Source organism: Manis pentadactyla, chromosome 1, assembly GCF_030020395.1.
Source record: "Manis pentadactyla isolate mManPen7 chromosome 1, mManPen7.hap1, whole genome shotgun sequence".
NCBI lineage: Eukaryota > Metazoa > Chordata > Mammalia > Pholidota > Manidae > Manis > Manis pentadactyla.
The window spans coordinates 35,053,469-35,075,720 of NC_080019.1; the positions used below are offsets into that span (position 1 = coordinate 35,053,469).

The following is a 22,252-nucleotide window of genomic DNA, read 5'->3' on the forward strand; positions in this document are numbered from 1 at the left end:
AATTCCAAGAGCATATTTCAGACATTTCAGACAATAAAACAAATATGAAAATGTATAAGAAGTGTTTAAACCAACAAATTCTCCAATAAATAAATTTTGTTTAAATAAAATATATCCACAATTCATATGAAACATCAAAAATGAGAATTCAACATGTGGACCCAAAGAGTTTTGGCCAAAGATAATGCATAGACGTAATGGATGCATTATGAAGCAACATAGATGAGGGAGGGAGGGAAAAAGGTGGGAGAAAAAGAAAAGTTAGAGGGAGTAAAGGAGGACAAGGAGAGGTAAGAAGAGAAGGGAAAAAGGACGGACTGACTGTGGCGATGATTTCAAATCAATGTAGAATTTTTTGCCAATAAACATGATAATCTGGATTTCACAAAAAGCCAAGATAATATAAAAATCCAAACTGAACATAAAGAAAAAAACTGAATATAAATGACCACAGTAATGATTGAAACATTCTAGAAAGCAGTTTCTTCCCAAAATATTTTTGAGGTCTAAGTTGTTTACAATGATATTTACTAACTTTACTAAGGATCATATAATTCCAATTTTATGAAATGCTGTTAGAATATTGATCAAGATGGAAAAATTCCTAGACATTTTATAAAGTCAACAAAAGTGATGCCAATAATGAAATAGAAGCAGAGCAAAGGAAATTAAAGGACAATTTCAATAATTAAAAAATTGTAAAAAAAATTAAAGCAAAATTCACAAGGGTATTAAAAGTTTGATCAAAAAAAGAAATCCTCTTGGAATGAAAGAATAATATAGTACAAGCTTAGTTAAGGAATCAAGATAATATAACTGATTAGTATATCAAATGAGAATAATCAATGCAATTTAAATAATTAAATGTAATATGATAAAGTACATCACATATTACTAAGTATAATATAAATAATCTTAGTGATGTAGCAAAATAAAAGTAGAGGAATATTTTATATTAGTGATAATTAACAAACACCAGAATAATATATTGACAGTCAAAATAGAGAATTCTGATTGTCATTAAAAATGAAATTTTTATGAACTAGATAATCTATTACGCCAATAAACAAATATAAATTGTCTAAGTAGTGTAAATGAGACAATAAAATAATCAAAATATGAAGATAAAATGAGTCACAGAAGATTAAATTAAGAGTACAAATGAAGTTAGAAAGATAGTTCAGTTAGGTGACAAGACACAAGAACAATCCCCCAAAACTATATTTTTATGTAAGAATTAGAATATACAATAATTTTTATTTACAACAGCCCAAAGTATAATACATAGATGTTTTAATAAAATATGGAAGTTATAGTAAATTAAATGTAAAATTCACTTAAAATATGCTAGATGGAAAGCTATATTACACCTAGATCATGAAAATGAATATTATACAGGTAAAATTTATTCTAAAATTACTTAATCTAAATTTGCATGTATTGTTATTGACTAGTTAGAACATATTCCATATTATTGTATAAAGTTATCATGTTTATTACATTTAAAAATACTTTTAGTTCAATTAAGCAGGTATAATAACCAAGTCTCTTTTCCTTCTATGTCTTTTCATTATTTTTATTTTTATATTAATCCATATGTATATGGAGGTGTTTCTTATACAATAAATAAATATGTAACATATAAAATAATTTTAAATCCTGTTTATTCATTTATAACATCATGTCTAGTCTCCAAACATTTGATTTTAATCATTATGCCCTATTCCAATATGTGGATTTCTTTTATAAATATTGTTGTTCATGTTCCCCAATCCAAACTTAATACCTAGATCAGAGGTTATTATAAGCTAAAGGTGTCGGGAGCCGGGCCAAACCACCAGCCTGATGACACAGTCCGGGTAGTCAGATGGAAGGGACTGCCCAGCGGCCTTCCCAGAGGAGCAACCCTGATATCCCTCCTGCTCAAAATGTCTCTTCTAAAAAAATTGCTTATTTCAGTTTCAATTCAAGCTTCCCCTTTAGGGAAGAGGACATATCCAATTCTCCCTGAAAATTTTGGGTACTAGCCCTAAAGAAAATTGGAAAAAAACACTACTGTCTTTGTGACTTCCCCCGATGATGGGAAAGTGAGACCCTAAGAGAACTGGACCCAAGTTATGGGAAAAAAGATATGGAAAATTTACCTGGGTCAAGGTTCCCTCCCCCACACCTACGTGGCCTCCAAATAACATATTCAATAATTAATGGCAACAGGTGAGTACAGAGAACATATGATATTCTTTGGCTAGCCTGCCAAAGAACAATCTGGCAAACTATAAAACAATTGAGAACAGCGCATTACCTAACTCCAGATAAGAAAAATCTCCATTGTAAGTCTTACTGAAAATGGGTCTGAGGCACAGTCCATAAAATTTGTGGCTACCTGACAAAAAGTTACTGTGTTATTTTAGGGAGAGCCTCTTTCTTTCCTACCAGAGATGAAGAATGGGAGTAGAGTGAGAGATTAAAGATGGCAGCGTGAGAAATGAGACAGAGGCTTCCTCCTAAAACTGCATATAATATGAAAATATAATTAATACAACTAATCCTGAAAGAGCAACAGGAAAGAGGGCTGCACCAGACTGCATACACTTGGAGAAAAGAGCAGACCTCACAGAACAGGGTAATGTACCAAAGGTGTGGCCCGGAAGGACCCAAGCCCTTCCCCCACCCCAGCTCACCAATGGGAGGAACAGAAATGGAGAGGGGAGGGAGTGGAGGCCTGGGACAGCTGAGATCTACTCTGGGAGCACAAACCTACATTACATGGTGCTTGCATGATATTCTCGTGATTAGGGGTTTGGAAAGCTAAGACAGGCAGAATTCCTGGAGAGACTGAGATTCCAGTTGCTTGCAGAAAACAGGGATCCATATCTAGCTGCTCTGGGACAAAAGAAAGGGGGGCAGTCTGAGAGACTTCCGAACAAGGAAGCCCTTAGCAAGAGAGCTGCTACTGGGGCAAGGATCACACAGAGCTTACTGCTCAGGAGAAAGGACAGGTAGACAAAATTGTCCAGGTGCACTCTGCCCAGCATGTTGGGAGCTTTCCTGATTTCCAGGTGCTCCAGCTCCCTGGCTGGCTACACAGCTCCAAGGACCCCCTCTATGATACAGAGCCCACTGCACCTTTCTCCTGGCCAGCCCCACCTGGCTCGCAAACTGGCAAACCCTACACTGGTGTTAGGCCAGCCAGAGGGAAGATCTGTCTATAGCAACTACAAATGCAAAGCATAGAGGCTTACACCTGTGTGCTCAGTCCACTGGTTCAGGCAGTGGAGAAAGGCATAAAGGTTAGAAGCAGGAAACAGCTCTTTCCTCCCCCCAGGCACCAATACCACACCCCTGCATCCCTGGACATTGCTTCAGGGGCTGAGCAGTTCCAGAGAGTAGAGCTTCTGGACACTAGAGGGTGCCATATATAAATATGAAATGCCAAAGGAACCTGATTTTGAGTAAAATTAATATAACTACTGAGAAGGATGATGTGGACCTCATGACTCTTCCTCAAAGGGAGTTCAAAATAAAAATCATTAATATCCTCATGGAGGTACAGAAAGATATTCAAGAACTCAGGAATGAATTCCGGTCAGAGAACCAATCATTGAAGAGCACAATGGAGGATATTAAAAGCAGATTAGATATGGTGGTGAAGATGATAAATGAAATAGAAACTAGAGAAGAGGAATACAAAGAAACTGAGGCACAGAGAGAAAAAAGAAAAAAAGGATCTCTTGGAATGAAAGAATATTGAGAGAACTGTGTGACCAATCCAAACAGAACAATATTCACATTCTAGGGGTACCAGAAAAAAAAAGAGAGAAAAAAAGGGATAGAAAGTGCCTTGAGGAGGTAATTGCTGAAAACTTCCCCAATCTGGAGAAGGAGATAGTCTCTCAGGTCATGGAGATCCACAAATCTCCCAACACAAGGGACCTAAGGAAGATAACACCAAGACACATAGTAATGAAAATGGAAAAGATCAAGGATAAGGACAAACTGTTAAAAGCAGCCAGAGAGAGAAATAAGATCACATACAAAGGAAAGCCTGTAAGGCTATGATAAGACTTCTCAGCAGAAACCTTAAAGGCCAGAAGGGAGTGGCATGATGTATTTAATGCAATGAGGCAAAAGGGCCTTGAACCAAGAATACTTAATCTGGCAAGATTGTCATTTAAATTTGAAGAGGGATTAAACAATTTCCAGATAAGCAAAAGCTGAGAGAATTTACCTCCCACAAACCATCTTTACAGTCTATTTTGGAGGGACTGCTATAGATGGAAGAGTTCCTAAGGTTTAATAGCTGTCACCAGAAGGAATAAAACCACAGTAAAGAATGTAGAACAGCTAATTACTAAGCAAATGCAAAATTAAATTAACTATCCCCAAAGTCAATCAAGGGATAGACAAAGAGTACAGAATATGATACCTAATATATAAAGAATGGAGGAGAAAGAAAAAGGAGGAGAAACAGAAAAGAGCCTTAAGATTGTGTTTGTAACAGCATATTAAGTGAGTTAAGTTAGACTCTTAGATAGTAAGGAAGTTAACCTTGAACCTTTGGTAACCACAAATCTAAAGTCTGCAATGTCAATAAGTACATACCTATCGATAATCACCCTAAATGTAAATGGAATGAATTCACCAATCAAAAGACCTAGTCACTGAATGGACTAAAAAACAAGACGCATCTATATACTGCCTATAAGAGACTCACTTTAAACCAAAAGACATACACAGACTAAAAGTGAAGGGATGGAAAAAGATATTTCATTCAACTAATAGTGAGAAAAAAGCAGGAGTTGCAGTACTTGTATCAGACAAAATAGACTTCAAAACAAAGAAAGTCACAAGAGACAAAGAAGGACATTACATAATGATAAAGGGGTCAATCCAACAAGAAGATACAACCATTATAAATATCTATGCTCCCAACACAGGAGCACCCACATATGTGAAACAAACACTAACAGAATTAAAAGGGGAAAGAGAATGCAATGCATTCATTCTAGGAGACTTCAACACTCCACTCACTCTGAAGGACAGATCAACCAGACAGAAAATAAGTAAGGACACAGAGGCACTGAACTGCACATTAGAACAGATGGACCTAAAAGACATCTACAAAACTCTACACCCCAAAACAGCAGAATACACATTCTTTTCAAGTGCACATGGAACATTTTCAAGAATAGATCATATACTAGGCCACAAAAAGAGGCTCCGTAAATTCAAAAAGATTGAAATTGTGCCAACCAGTTCCTCAGACCATAAAGGTATGAAACTAGACATAAATTACACAAAGAAAATGAAAAATCCCACAAACACATGGAGGCTTCACAACATGCTCCTAAAAGACCAATGGATCAATGACCAAATAAAACAGATCAGCAATATATGGAGACAAATGACAACAATAATTCAACACTGCAAAATCTGTGGGATTCAGCCAAGGCCATGCTAAGAGGAAAGTATATTGCAGTACAGGCCTACCTCAGGAAAGAAGAACAATCCCATAAAAGCAGTCAGAACTCACTTTTCATCAACTCGAAAATCCATCAATATCATCCATCACATCAACAAAAAAAAAGGACAAAAAGCACCTGATCATCTCCATAGATGCTGAAAAAGTATTTAACAAAATTCAACAATGTTCATGATAAAAACTCTCAACAAAATGGGTATAGAGGGCAAGTACCTCAAAATAATAAATTCCATATATGAGAAACCCACAGCCAACATCATACTTAAGAGCAAGAAGCTGAAAGCTTTTCCTTTAAGATCGGAAACAAGACAAGGATGCCCACTCTCCTCACTTCTATTCAGCATAGTACTGGAGGTCCTAGCCACGGCAATCAGACACACAAAGAAATAAAAGGAATCCAGATAGGCAAGGAAGAAGTTAAACTTTCCATGTTTGTGGATGACATGATATTGTATATAAAAATCCCTAAAGAATCAACTCCAAAACTACTAGATCTAATACCTGAATTCATCTAAGTTGCAGGTACAAAATTAATACACAGAAATCTGTGGCATTCCTATACACTAACAATGAACTAGCAGAGAGAGAAAAATCAGGAAAAAAATTCCATTCACAATTGCATCAAAAAGAATAAAATATCTGGGAATAAACCTAACCAAGGAAGTGAAAGATCTATGCTCTGAAAACTACAAGACACTCATGAGAGAAATTAAAGAAGTTACCAATAAATGGAAACACATCCTGTGCTCATGGATAGGAAGAATTATTATGGTCAAAATGGCCATCCTGCCTAAAGCAATCTATAGATTCAATTCAATTCCTATTAAAATACCAACAGCATTCTTCAATGAACTACAGAATATCATTCTAAAATTCATATGGATACACAAAGTCATCAAAAAGCCAAAGCAATTCTGAGAAGGAAGAGAAAAGCTGGAGGGATTATGCTCCCCAACTTCAACCTCTACTACAAAGCCATAGTAATCAAGACAATTTGGTACTGGCACAAGAACAGATCCTTAGAGCAATGGAACAGACTAGAGAGCCCTGATATAAACCCAACCATATATGGTCAATTAATATATGATAAAGGGGCCATGGACATACAATATGGAAATGACAGCCTCTTCAACAGCTGGTGTTGGCAAAACTGGACAGCTACATGCAAGAGAATGAAGCTGGATTATTGTTTAACCCCTTACACAAAAGTAAACTCAAAATGGATTAAAGGCTTGAAGGTAAGTCATGAAACCGTAAAACTCTTAGACGTCAACATAGGCAAACATGTCCTGAGTATAAGCATGAGCAACTTCTTCCTGAATGCATCTTCTCGATCAAGGGAAACAAAAGCAAAACTGAAGTCATGGACTACATCAAACTAAAAAGGTTCTGTATGGCAAAGGACACCATCAACAAAACAAAAAGGCATCCTAAAGTATGGGAGAATATATTTGTAAATGACATATCTGAACAGGGGTTAACATCCAAAATATATAAAGGAACTTACATGCCTCAACACCCAAAAAGCAAATAACCCAATTGACAAATGGGCAGAGGATACGAAGAGACAGTTCTCCAAAGAAGAAATTCAGATGGCCAGCAGACACATGAAAAGATGTTCCACATCACTAATCATCAGGGAAATGCAAATAAAAACCACAATGAGATATCACCTCACACCAGTAAGGATGGGCAGCATTGAAAAGACTAACAAATGTTGGTGAGGATGCGGAGAAAGGGGAGCCTTCCTACACTGCTGGTGGAAATGTAAGCTAGTTCAACCATTGTGGAAAGCAATATGGAGGTTCCTCAAAAAACTAAAAATAGAAATACCATTTGACCCGGGAATCCCACTCCTTGGAATTTACCCAAAGAATACAACTTCTCAGATTCAAAAAGACAGGTGCACCCCTATGTTTATTGCAGCACTATTTACAATAGCCAAGAAATGGAAGCAACCTAAACATCCATCAGTAGATAAATGGATAAAGAAAAGGTGGTACACATACACAATGGAATACTGTTCGGCCATAAAAAAGAAACAAATCCTACCATTCACAACAACATGGTTGGAGTTGGAGGACATTATGCTCAGTGAAATAAGTCAGGAGGAGAAAGACAAGTGCCAAATGATTTCCCTCATTTGAGGAGTATAACAATGAAGCAAAACTGAAGGAACAAAATAGCACCAGACTCAGAGTCCCCAAGAAGGGACTAAAAGAGCAGGGGTGTGGGAGGGTGGGTGGGGAGGGAGGGAGAAGGGGACTGAGGGGTATTATGTTTAGTACACATGGTGTGGGGGATCACGGGGAGAACAGTGTATCACAGGGAAAGGACATAGTGGATCTCTGGCAACTTGCTGCACTGATCGACAGTGACTGCATTGGGGTATGGGTGGGGACTTGATAATATGGGTAAATGTAGTAGCCACATTGTTTTTTCATATGAAACATTCATAAAACTGTATATCAATCATACCTTAATAAAAAGTTTTTAAAAATGGGAGTATAGCTATGAAAGAATGAGGGCCTTACATAAAAATAATAGAATAGTGAACTTTAGATAGTCATCTGTAAAGAAACCAAGAGTCTGGCACCTACCTAACCTTTGTAAGATTTTCTGGGTGCAATAACTAAGAACAGAGCTTACTTAGAAACAAGTTAACTGCTAAGACCTGCCAAATGATTTAATCTTATTCTCCAAACTCATGTAACTGTGCTGTGTCAATTAAATGATTAATATCTGTACTTTATGTAATCAAAGAGTATATAATCAAGCTGCTACTTTTCATTAAAGGCCAGGCTCAGCTTAACAAGTTTGCTAGTGTCTGTGTCCTCATTCTTTCAGTCACCAATGCTGTTCCTCCTCAGGGACTCCTGGACTCACTGGAGCTGGATTCCAGCATAAAGAAACTCAATAAATATAATTAACTTATTAGACACAGATGTATGTGTATATACAAGCATGTAAACAAATATGTGTGTATGTGTGTTGTGTGTTCACTGTAAGGACCATCCTTCAACTTAGCCATTGTTACTAACATACATTGGTACAAAAGATACAGGAATTTAAAGCCACTGACACATGTTTACAGGTTGTTTACCCAAAAGGTTATTACCAGTACCAACAATAGTCCACGAAAGCATTCATCCTGCCATAGTAAGGGTGGACTATTACCGTATGTGTGTGTGTGCATGCACATGTGCAGAAGTTTACCAAATGTGAATTTATATGTATGTATATGTAATATGTACATATACTTTTATGTGTATATATAAAATTTATATGATATATAGTAATATGATCATGACTTATACTGACTATATTTGCAAGTATTTAAAGAAAACTTTCTTCTATTTATGTCTGTAAACATTATTTCAATTGGGGTGGTGCTTTTGTTATTTTTTTAAGATTTAACAGCTAGTTACATTTTGGAATGGTTTTGTTTTGTCATTTTATTTTATTCTTCACACAACATAAACAGCCACTTGTAATAAATGCAGGCTTGATCATGCCACTCATTTGCTTAAAAATAAATAATGCATGTGTACGTGTGTGTGTATCCAAAGTCATTACCATAACACACATGGTCTTCCATGATATGTCTGTGTCACATTAAACTCATATTCCAAACACCAAGTCATTTTAAATCTCTTCATCTTTACTTGTATGTTAATTCTGATAGCAATACCCTTACTTGACTTCTACACCTAATTTGTCCCTAATTTCCCTTTATACCAGCTTAGATTTTTATCTATAGTTAACCTGTCTGGAACCAAGAATCTGAACTAAATGACTATTTTTCTCTACATATGGAATCCTGTGAAACACCTAATACATTCCTTAATATGCCACAAATTTTCTGTTTTCAAGTGTTTTACTTATAAATGGACAATAAAAACCTCAAAGTTATAGAAACCCAGGAATTCAATACTTACCCAATACTTGACTTAAGTGAAATAAAAATTCTTCCTGGAGATATGAAAACGTGGTTCAATGGAACCTAGACTCTAGTAACAGAATCTTTTTTTAGTTACATTTTTATAAATTCCCTTATTTTATATATTATGGACTTGCAATTATATTCAAAGTGATGGATGTCATTAAATATGCTGTCTCTATGTGAAAATGCATGTGGAGAACTGAATATTATATAAGGAACAGCAGTAAGACAGTTAACTACGTAGCAGCATGCTATAGTGCTGAACAGCTATTTTCCTTGGCTACTCATGTGTAAATTGCTTTACTTTTCAACTAAATAAGTTTTTGGCTTTTCCATGTCTTTGTCTGAAAGTGTAAGGTTTTCACCAGTGCAAAACATTTTTTGATAAACTGCATTTATGTAAGGATAACATTTTAGCTAGATGCCTTACTGACTTCTTCTTTTGGATCTAAGAAATTGACAACTTCAGAAGGCAAATGGAAAAGGGCAATGTGAAAAGAAAATGTAGATAAAAATTCAATGTATCTGAAAAACAAAGTATGGTTAGTGTTGTGGTAGCTGAAATTTCTTTGAACGTACATATGGAGAATAAAATGAGACATTTAAAACATACTATTTTTAGGATGGAAAGCTATATAAGATATGTCAAGTGCATTGCCTGCCATATGCCAAATTCAAAGCTGCTTTTAAGTGAAACTGACACTCTTTTGGTACCTACTACAGATGACTCTCCCCTGTGACTACACAGATTCCTAGCCTAGTGTCTAGCAGTAGCTGGTTGGGCTATAGTGCTCAGCTCACACGTGGGCGTAAAACCCAGAAACTGACCAGGGATCTATGGTCTTAATTTCCTTAAAATGACAAGATGGGATAATCAGCATCTGGGTGGGGGCACGGGGTGGGCAATCTGAATCAAGAAATCACATGAGAAAACAGCATAGAGAATGGGAATTTAAGAACGCACAGTGAAAAGCAGCATGCCATAGTCAGGGAAAGGACTCCGCAGCCCACGGCAGAGGCAAGGCGGTCAGCAGCTGTCTGCCTGAGTGATGCCGGTTTCTGGATTCTGGGTGGGGATGCATCCCTGACTGCTTCATGTTGCCACTTTACCACTGACATCAATTCTGAAATGACCTACACTTAACAAGTCTGACTGAACCCAAGACAATATAAGAACTGTTGTCATGTCAAACAAGTAAAACCACAACACAAAATAAATTAAAACTATATATCCATCTTTCCTTCCAATGCCCACCCAAATAAGCATATCCTCCACCATGGTTATCATATGATGTGTAAAAAATTATTTCGAACTTAGTAACTTAAAACTGATCTTTGTGGGGATGGCTTGGCTGGGAGGGTTCTGGGCTGGTGTATCTCAGGGGGCCCCAGGCATCTAGAATTGGGCTGGAAGATCCAATTCTGAAGGCACTCACTGATACGGTTGGCAATTTGGTGCCAGCTATTGGCAGGAAGCCTCAGCTTTTCTAGACAGGACTCCCCAGGGCTGCTTCATTGTCCCCACATATTGGCAGTTGACTTTCCCCAGAATGAGTGATCAAGAAAATAAGGTGGAAGCCATAATACCTCTTATGACATGGATTCAGAAGTCATATTTTGTGAGGGAAATTACAAATTACAATTACAACCTTTAAGTGCATTAAATTTCCTGATATTTAAGGCATTCTGGGTAAATACATAGTTCTGTTAAATTTGTTTATCCTTAAATATATAATAGATTAGTAGCAGGCAAGAAAAGGCATCAGATACCTAACAGCATGATCACTGCAGTTGGCCATAAAACCTAGCATCTGAAATTTCTAGTAGTCACAAGATAAAGGAAAAAAAATATTGGACTTTATACTGTCTGAGAAAAAATTCATCTAGAAAATGACATAATGTCTCACAGAGAAATCTGATTATATGTTAACAAAGGTTAACTTCTTGGAACAGATTTCTAAAGAAACTGAATGAAATATAAGACATATTAGATAGTATGAAGATTTTATGGGCATTCAATGAACTAAATATTTTAAACTGCTCAGAAGAGTGCTTGGCACACACATAAACATAAACACATGTATACGCACATGTTTAATATATATGTACACATATTTTTTATTATTATCGATATACACTCTTATGAAGGTTTCACATGAAAAAACAATGTCATTACTATATTCACCCATATTATCGAGTTCCTCCCATACACCATTGCAGTCACTGTCCATCAGTGTAGTAAAATGCCACAGAGTCACTATTTGCCTTCTCTGTGATACACTGTTTTCCCCATGACCCCCCCACACCATGTGTACAAAACATAATACCTCTTAATTCCCTTCTCCCTCCCTCCCCACCCACCTTCCCACATCCCTCCTCTTTGGTAACCGCTAGTCCCTTCCTGGAGTCTGTGAGTCTGCTGCTGTTTTGTTCCTTCAGTTTTGCTTCATTGTTATACTCCACAAATGAGGGAAATCATTTGGTACTTGTCTTTCGCTGCCTGGCTTATTTCACTGAGCATAATATCCTCCAGCTCCATCCATGTTTTTGTGAGTGGTAGGATTTGTTTCTTTCTTATGGCCGAATAGTATTCCATTATGTATATGTACCACCTCTTGTTTACCCCCTCATCTACTGAAGGACATTTAGATTGCTTCCATATCTTGGCTATTGAAAGTAGTGCTGCAATAAACATAGGGGTGCATATGTCTTTTTGAATCTGAGAACTTGTATTCTTTGGGTAAATTCCTAGGAGTGGAATTCCCGGGTCAAATGGTATTTCTATTGCTAGTTTTTTGAGGAACCTCCATATTTGCTTTCTGCAATGGTAGAACTAGCTTTATTCCCACCAGCAGTGTAGGAGGGTTCCCCTTTCTCTATACCCTCGTCAGCATTTGCTGTTCTTAATCTTTTCAATGCTGGCCATCCTAACTGGTGTGAGGTGATATCTCATTGTGGTTTTTATTTGCATTTTCCTGATAATTAGGGATGTGGAGCATCTTTTCATGTGCCTGTTGGCCATCTTAATTCCTTCTTTAGAGAATTTTCTATTCATATCCTCTGCCCATTTTTTATTCAGCTTCTTTGCCCTTTGGGTGTTGACACATGTGGGTTCTTTTTATGTTTTGGACATTAACCCCTTGTCGGATATGTCATTTACAAATATATTCTCCCATAGTGTAGGATGCCTTTTTGTACTGTTGATGTACAGAAGCTTTTGAGTTTGATGTAGTTCCATATGTTCATTTTTGTTTTTGTTGTCTTTACTCGAGATGATGCATTCAGGAAGAAGTTGCTTATATTTATATTCAGGAAATTTTTGCCTATGTTGTCTTCTAAGAGTTCTATGGTTTCATGACTTACATTCGGGTATTTGATCCATTTCAAGTTTACTTTTGTGCATGGGGTTAGACAATAATCCAGTTTCATTCTCTTACATGTAGCTGTCCAGTTTTGCCAACACCAGCTGTTGAAGAGGCTGTCATTTTCTCATTGTATGTCCATAGCTCCTTTATCATATATTAATTGAACACATATGCTTGGGTTTATATCTGGGCTCTCTTAGTCTGTCCATTGGTCTATGGGTCTGTTCTTGTGCCAGTACCATACGGTCTTAATTACTGTGACTTTGTAGTAGAGTTTGAAGTTGGGGAGTATAATCCCCCCATCTTTATTCTTCCTTTTCAGGATTGCTTTGGCTATTCAGGATCTTTTGTGGTTCCATATGAATTTTAGAATGATTTGCTCTAGTTCATCAAAGAATGATGTTTGTATTTTGATAGGGATTTCATTGAATCTGTAGATTGCTTTAGGCAGGATGGCCATTTTGACAATATTAATTCTTCCTATCCATGAGCATGGAATGTGTTTCCATTCATTGGTATCTTCTTTAATTTCTCTCATGAGTGTCTTGCAGTTTTCAGAGTATAGGTCTTTCACTTCCTTGGTTAGGTTTATTCCTATGTATTTTATCCTTTTTGATGCAATTGTGAATGGAATTGTTTTCCTGATTTCTCTTTCTGCTACTTAATCATTAGTGTATAGGAATGCTACAGACTTCAGTGTATTAATTTTGTATCCTGTAACTTTACTGAACTCAGATATTATATCTAGTGGTTTTGGAGTGTATTCTTTAGGGTTTTTTAACACAATTTTTTAAAATAAAAATACATATATGCTTAGCATACAGTGACACATATCTTCATCATAAAATTTTTATATTGGGACTCAAATATGAAGCAACTTGGAGCAATGATATATGTCCACATCTTATTTTTTAATGAAGAGAAATGACCTAAAGTGTGTAAACAATGTTGAGGAACTGATATTGAACATGCCCCTTGAGACATCCTTTTTTCAAACATTAGAAGCCTGAGCAAGTCAATGACAATTTCTGCAATAAATTCAAATTTGTCTCTTATAATTGCCTTAATTGTTTACATTGTGTTGATTAAAGTGAATTCCACATGGCCTTTTACTTGCTTTAGATACAAGAAGTACTAGGTTTGTCACTCTGTTAAAGAAATGTAAAATTTGACACTCTCAATCTATTAAATTCACATTCTTTAATAGTAAGGTCAAATGTAGTTGGATTAAAGAGGGGATTAACCCTAGAACTGAAATTTTCTTCCCTAAAGTATGTTCAATATATCTTAGTTCTTATACAATTTCATAAAAGAAAACCCAGATATCTGAGTTATGCAGTAAATTTTTAGGTAAAAATATTAATTGGAGAATTATAAACTAATAACTTCTATAAAAGAATTCACCTTAATCATGGAAGCACTTGTGACCTTAAATTAGAAAGTATCTGATGGTCCAAGAAGATGTGTTCCCTGTACGTTACATGTCCAGTGTATTCACTGAGTAACCCTAGCAGTGAAAGAGGATGATTCTACACCGGCCATGTCCACTTTAGCCTGAGATCTTTCTTACTGACTTCTGCTGCTCCCCCCGCCCCAGGGGTATTTTTCCTCTTCTCTGACTTAATTTTGAAAGTATGACTTACTCAAAAAGCATTAGCCATCCTATTTCCTTGCATTAGTGGAGAAGGAATGACAGATTCCATCTGAAATAATATAATGAACTCTTGATGCTTTGTTCTCAACTCTTCACAGTTCACTAACAGTTCACTAATCTATGTTTTCCTAACATTCTTGGTGGATAAACTGTTAGAATTTACCTAACTGTTTTTAAAATATTATTCAGATGAACTAAGTGAAACTCATGCTGTTTCGAACATAAGTTAAGAATCAGGTGAATAGTGTATTTAAAGAGAGAGGAAAATATAATGAAACCAGAAAAATGTCTCAAGTCCTGCACACTTTTTTCTATAATAACTAACATGCTTCCTACAATGCTCCATTAAACCTCTGGTCGTAATGCTACCTGACTTTAAATCTCTAATTTTTCAGGAGTCTCCTAAAGCCTTCTCTGTTGAGACATTGTCATTACTGCTTTAAATGCTTGTAAATGAGTTTCAGAAACACGATCCTTTCTCATCATGTGACCAGGGAAAATTGAAGTGTGTATGGCATCAATAGGTACCCATCTAAAACTGGGTAAAGAAAGCAAATATGTGTCTACCACAAAATTAAAACTTAGGAATTTGGAGTTACTGCATATATTATTTTAATACAGAGTGTCTTCTTTATCTGAAACATTATTGCTACTAGGAGAGATGGGTGACTATTCCAACTTGTTACAGTGGAGAAACAAATCCTGGAAAACCATAAAACTGATGAACTGCTCTGTTCTTCGCTAATCCTTGCCTCTTTCCCTTAGTTCTCATCCCCACCCCCACTCAACAGATTCAATACAAGAGAGCAATGCCAGCTGCTCTTCTTTCCGTTGTCAACACTGGGGGAAAAAGGGCAGAAAAAACAAGACAGCAGCGTTACTCTAGCAGCTGCAGTTACTGGCAGAGGAAAGAGAATGGGGTCAAAGATGCTGAGCAGAGAAGTGACAGGGAAAGCAGAGAAACTAGGCCAGTAGCAGTGTAGCCAACCACAGCTATGGCAAGAATGAATGCTGGCACTGAAATGCGAGAGCATTTTCAACTGAAGCCTTCTGATAGCACAGCGACCCCACACATGTGTAACCTTTAATTATTGCTCACTCTTGAAAATAAAGTGTGGTCAGGAATGACTTTGAGACTATGGTAGAAACAAAAAACAAAGAAAAAACCCCACTATCCCTCCCATATATAACATATATACATATTGATAACATTTCCTATGAAATTTACCTTTTCCGCTACAAAAAGAAACATCAAAGGAAAATCATCAGATTTGAATAAAGTTCTGAAATCTTGTATTCAGGGTGTTTTATTCAAACTTGAGGATAAATATGTTTTGTGTGACTTGAGATTCAAAAAGGGGATTTAACTTCATAGAAGAGTGTTAAAATACATAATATACTAAACAGTCAAATAGTTAATTGGCATACCTGCTAATAAAAGGATAGGCAATTTCTAAATAAAGCTGAACCTCAAAGCGTTTTGCTATTGACTACGAATATAAAATATCTAATTTAGAGATCATTTTGAATATTCCTATGTCTATCATGTTGTTATACCACTTTTAGCCATTTTAAGCCATGTACATAATTTTTAATCTATTGTTTAATATATTTAAGAAAATTTCAAAGCTAATAATTATTGACCCAGAATGATAACAATAACAGTGATCAGAACAAACACTTATTAAGCTCACATTATGTGCTATACACTGTGCCAAGTATTTGAGAGCACTGGGTCCATTAAAATTTCATTTCCACAAATGTCTTTAAGTAAGTTAATTTCTAAAATAGCTTAATCTAAAAAAGGCAAAATAAAGCAAACATGCTAAAAATATATGAGGGTAATCAAGTAGTGTGTGAAGTAAAATAATAATGTTCTAAAACAAACTGATGATTAGAATATCTACTTCTTAAGTATCACTATAGCCACCAAACACCAGCTTAAATGTGATCGCCTAAATATCAACTACAATATGTAACTACATTGCAGTTTTGTTTCTGTGTCTGTTATCCTATCACATGTAGATTTTTTGTTCTCTTTAATAATGAAAGCTCTTATTTTCTTTATGAATTTTGTAAATGTCCCTTTACTTATAGATAGTTAAGAAATAGATGAGTCTGGAGAAATACTGAAGTGGTGTTCACACACTTGGGAAGGTAACTAGCTGCACACACACACACACACACATTTAAATCATGGTTATTGTAAAAAGCATTTGAGTTAAATTTAGTTCAGTTGTCATGGAAATGTGCAAGGAATTAAAAGGAAAACTAAAAATAAATTATGAATTATAGCAAAATATTAAGTACATGTAGTTTCTTCATAAATATTTTCTGAGCAAATGGCATTTCAATGTTTCTCTAATAATGTGATTACTGGCTCCCAAGGTATATGCAAAATCAACTCTTTTAGATAATGTCAAAGTACTTTACAAAGCGTGGGAACACTGACACTATTACTAGTTATGTGTAATCATTCCTATTTTTAAAATCTTATCAAATCTTGTATTGAAGAGGTCTACAAGTCTCCCAAAAATATGTCCATGAGATAATGATCTAATTTTGAGACCTCTTGGACTCAAAAGAAACTGTTCTCCCTTTCTTAACTACCTAGAAGAATCTAAATTGCGTGTCTTTCCCAGAATGAGTTATTATCAAGGATAAATTTTATCTGAATGACCTATCTCTGTGGGAGCCCAAACCCCTAATTACCAAATACCTGCTCTTCTTCCTGTCCTGGGCACAGCCTCCTCTCGGTGAGCCACAGATACCTCTCTCGTTCTTACTCAGGACGGCACAGATACCTCATTTTAACTTTCTGTCTTTTAACCTCTCATATATGTGGGGTTCTCATACCTACAAAATTAAATTTTATTTTCTCCTGTCAATCTGTTTTATGTTAATTTAAGTTTTAGATCATCAAGAGGAACCTTTGAAAGATAGACAAAAATTTTTCTCCCCAAAAGTATTATGCAGTTTTTTAACTTTTGGTATTTTAGTAGATAGGAAATAAAATTTTTCTGTGGTTAAAAAGTGTGTTTCCTTGATAACTTGTGAGGATTATCTTTTCATAATATATATTGTCACTTCACTTTTCCTTGCCTCTGAAAGTCTTTTTAAAACGTTTGGGTGGGTTGACTTACATCTGCCTGTCTATCTATCTATGATACTAAGTTTTTGTCAAGTGTGCACAATTAGAATTTCTTATTTTAATGAATGCAAATACACTTTTTTCTCTAATAATTATTCTATGTTTGAAACATAACCCTAAAATTACCTTCTGATGTTAGCATTAGTATAATAATATTTAGTACAAAATTGGTTATGACATATATATATTTACAATACATAATATATGTACGCAGGCATACCTTTTTTCTTTTCTTTTGCGGATTGATTTTTTTAATTTTTAAAATTTGATATCGTTAATGTACAATTACTTGAACAATATTATGGTTACTAGACTCCCCCTATTATCAAGTCCCCCCTACATACCCCGTTACAGTCACTGTCCATCAGCGTAGTAAGATGCTATAGAATCATTACTTCTCTTCTGGGTATATATTGCCTTTCTCATGTCCCCCCCACTACATTATGTGTGCTAATCATAATGCCCCATTTTCCCCATTATCCCTCCCTTCCCACCACCATCCCCAGTCCCTTTCCCCTTGGTAACTATTAGTCCATTATTGGGTTCTGTGAGTCTGCTGCTGTTGTGTTCCTTCAGTTTTTTTCTTTGTTTTTATACTCCGCGTATGAGTGAAATCATTTGGTACTTGTCTTTCTCTCGCTGGCTTATTTCACTGAGGATAATATCCTCCAGCTCCATCCATGTTGTTGCAAATGGAATAATTTGTTTCTTATGGCTGAATAGTATTCCTTTTTGTATATGTACCACATCTTCTTTATCCATTCATCTGTTGATGGACATTTGGGTTGCTTCCATTTCTTGGCTATTGTAAATAGTGCTATGATAAACATAGGGGTGCATCTGTCTTTTTCAAACTGGGCTGCTGCATTCTTAAGGTAAATTCCTAGAAGTGGAATTCCTGGGTCAAATGGTATTTCTATTTTAGTTTTTTGAGGAACCTCATTACTGCTTTCCACAATGCTTGAACTAGTTTACATTCCAACCAGCAGTGCAGGAGGGTTCTCCTTTCTCCACATCCTCACCAACATTTGTTGTTGTTTGTCTTTTGGATGTTGGCCATCCTAACTGGTGTGAGGTGATATCTCACTGAGGTTTTCATTTGCATTTCTCTGATGATTAGCAATTTGGAGCATCTTTTCATGTGCCTGTTGGCCATCTGAATTTCTTCTTTGGAGAAGTGTCTGTTCAGATCCACTGTCCATTTTTTAATTGGCTTATTTGCTTTTTGTTTGTTGAGGTGTGTGAGCTCTTTATATAATTTGGATCTCAACTCCTTATCAGATATGTCATTTATTAATATATTCTCCCATACTGTAGGATGGCTTTTTGTTCTACTAATGGTATCCTTTGCTGTACAGAAGCTTTTAAGCTTGATATAGTCCCATTTGTTCATTTTTGCTTTTGTTTTCCTTGCCCAGAGAGATATGTCCATAAAGAAGTTGCTGATGTTTATGTCCAAGAGATTTTTGCCTATGTTTTCTTCTAAGAGTTTTATGGTTTCATGACTTACATTCAGGTCTTTGATCCATTTTGAGTTTACTTTTGTGTATGGGGTTATACAGTAATCCAGTTTCATTTTCTTACATGTAGCTGTCCAGTTTTGCCAACACAAGCTGTTGAAGAGGATGTTATTTCCCCATTCTATATCCTTGGCTCCTTTATCATACATTAATTGACCATATATGCTTGAGTTTATATCTGGACTCTCTGTTCTGTTCCACTTGTCTATGGGTCTGTTCTTGTGCCAGTACCAAATTGTCTTGTCTTGATTACTGTGGTTTTGTAGTAGAGCTTGAAGTCAGGAAGTGTAATTCTACATGCTTTATTCTTCCTTCTCAGGATTGCTTTGGCTATTTGGGGTCTTTGGTCATTCCATATGAATTTTAGAACTATTTGCTCTAGTTCATTGAAGAATGCTGTAGGTATTTTGATAGGGATTTCACTGAATCTGTAGATTGCTTTAGGCAGGGTGACCATTTTGACAATATTAATTCTTCCTAGTCAAAAGCATGTGATGAATTTCCATTTGTTAGTGTCCTCTTTAATGTCTCTTAAAAGGGTCCCGTAGTTTTCAGGGTATAGGTCTTTCACTTCCTTGGTTAGGTTTATTCCTAAGTATTTTATTCCTTTTGATGCAATTGTGAATGGAATTGTTTTCCTGATTTCTCTTTCTGGTAGTTCATCATTAGTGTATAGGAAAGCCTTAGATTTCTGTGTATTAATTTTGTATCCTGAAACCTTGCTGTGTTCTGATATCAGTTCTAGTAGTTTTGGAGTGGAGTCTTTAGGGTTTTTTATGTACAATATTATGTCATCTGCAAATAGTGACAGTTTGACTTCTTCTTTACCAATCTGGATCAGGCATACCTTTTTATTGTGCTTTGAGATAGCATTTTTTTAAAAATTGAAGGTGTGTGGTAATCCTGCATCTAGCAAGTCTGTTGGTGCCATTTTTCCAAGGTGCATTTGCTCATTTTGTATCTGTGTCTCAATTTGGTAATATTCATACTATTTCAAACTTTTTCATTATTATTATATTTGTTATGCTAATCTGTGATCAGTAATTATGACTCATTGAAAGCTCTCAGATGATGGGTAGCATTTTTTTGCAATGAAGGTTTTTTTAAGTAAGGGATATACATTCTTTTTTATACATAATCCTATTGCACACTTAATAGGCTATGGTACATTAAACAAAACTTTATATTCACTGGAAAACCAAAAACTCATTTGATTCACTCTATTGTGATATTTGATTTATTGTGCCAGTCTGGAATCAAACCCTCAATACCTCAATATCTCCGAAGCATGCCTGCATTTGAGTGTGTGTGTGTGTGCGTGTGTGTGTGTACACATATATATGTATATTCAAGAAAATACTATGTAGAGAGAGAATTTTCTTGAATATCATTATAATAATTAAATTAGAAAGTAACACATCTTTTCTCTTTACTATATAGTATAATATCAGTTTTCTGAGTCCAGACTGTACCTATAAAGACTTTCTGACTTTCATTTAGGACACATTCAAGATAAAAATATAAATATTTTATCCACTAATAATGCATTTTCTATTAAATTTCACTATTGCCAGAATGTTTCCAAAAGTTTCATTATTATAAATAATAATAAAATGTTCAGTATAAAGATATGTATTAGACAGATCAATTGAGGGGAAAGATATTCAAATTGACATACAATTTTACTTCATGGAACAAAAAGTGCCTTTTAAGAAATTTCATATTTAATAATATTCTATATATAATATAAATATGGAAATGTGAACAAAATAATGCAAATAAGGAGCAGAAACAAAAATCAAACTGACTCACTTTTTCTGTCATATTCATCTCACAACTTTATCATAATTCAGATATCTGGGCAAACTTAGGATAATAGAATACACAGATATATAATCTGGGCTATTGACACATGGTAAAAATGTGTTCTATCCATTAGCCTTCATAACACTTTAAGACGGCACCTCATTTTAGCACCTCTTCACCCTGGAACATTTGAAGGGCACATTTCTTTAATTAATTATTCATACATTTACACTATTTTCAGACAAATTTCCTGTATCAGAGGCCTCTGAGAAAATTACAGTGATGATAATTTTAACTTCGTTTTGAACCTGAGTTCCAACATTTACTCCTGAATGCTCCCAAGAAAATATTACTATGAAGATTTTCTAAAAAGTTTCACAGAGATCTTATGCTTAGCACTGTCACTGCACATAAGCTCATTTAGTCTTCATACTCAAAGTATTATAAATAAAATGTCATCCTTATTTTCCTAATTTTATCATAAAATAAATAAGGTAAATTGGCATTGAGTAATACGAGATTAGATAGGAATATTCCACTTAAGGTATATAATGTCTTGCAGATAAAATGTAGGCAATAAATCAAAATAAGAAAGCCTTGAGTCTTATTTTGTTTTGTAGGTAATAGAGATGCCCAGTTGCTTACGATGGTTGTTAACCTGTCAAATTGATGACATTCAGATCACATAGCATATTGTTAGATAACAAGGCTCTACTGTTGTGCAAAAATGGAAATGTTAGAAACAGATCTGTTTAATTACATTGGAAACGGTGTTATTTTAAAAATAGAGTCTTCAGATATGGAAGGCATATTATTTCAACAAGTTCTGGGGAGATTATTTCAACAAGTTCTGGGTCAACAGATGAAAAGAGTTATGGAACAACTTAATATTAACAGGATGTGACAAAGTCATTGGCCAAATTGAGAGCATGAATATTAGAATTTATAATAAATAATGAAAGATCATAAAATAATAAATGCTTATCAAGCCTAGTTAACCTCGACATGAGTCTGATTACATGAGGTGCATTTTATTTCATAGTAAGCTTACTAATATATAAAATATCTGCCATAAATATTAAATAAATCGTTCTTAGGTTTTTCAAAAGACACGAATCATTCACTACACTTTAAAATGTTTTAATTATAGCCCCTCTACTGAATAATATTCAGTAAATGTTAACTAAAAATTAACAATATTTTTCATTTATTGATTCATCACATTTTTCTTCAAATATTTGCTTTTACTTGACTCTTTCTGATTCTAGTACTTAGCTCATAATTATCAGGGTTAAAATCTCACCCTAGCTAGGATGCCCACACCTTCTCTT

General features: G+C 35.3%; 1 protein-coding gene across 1 annotated transcript in view; it reads right to left on the reverse strand.

Annotated features, from left to right (window-relative positions):
* FSTL5 (follistatin like 5) overlaps positions 1–22,252 on the reverse strand; it is an 856,022-nt gene that overhangs the window by 132,977 nt on the left and 700,793 nt on the right. The gene's annotated exons all lie outside the window — the stretch shown is intronic.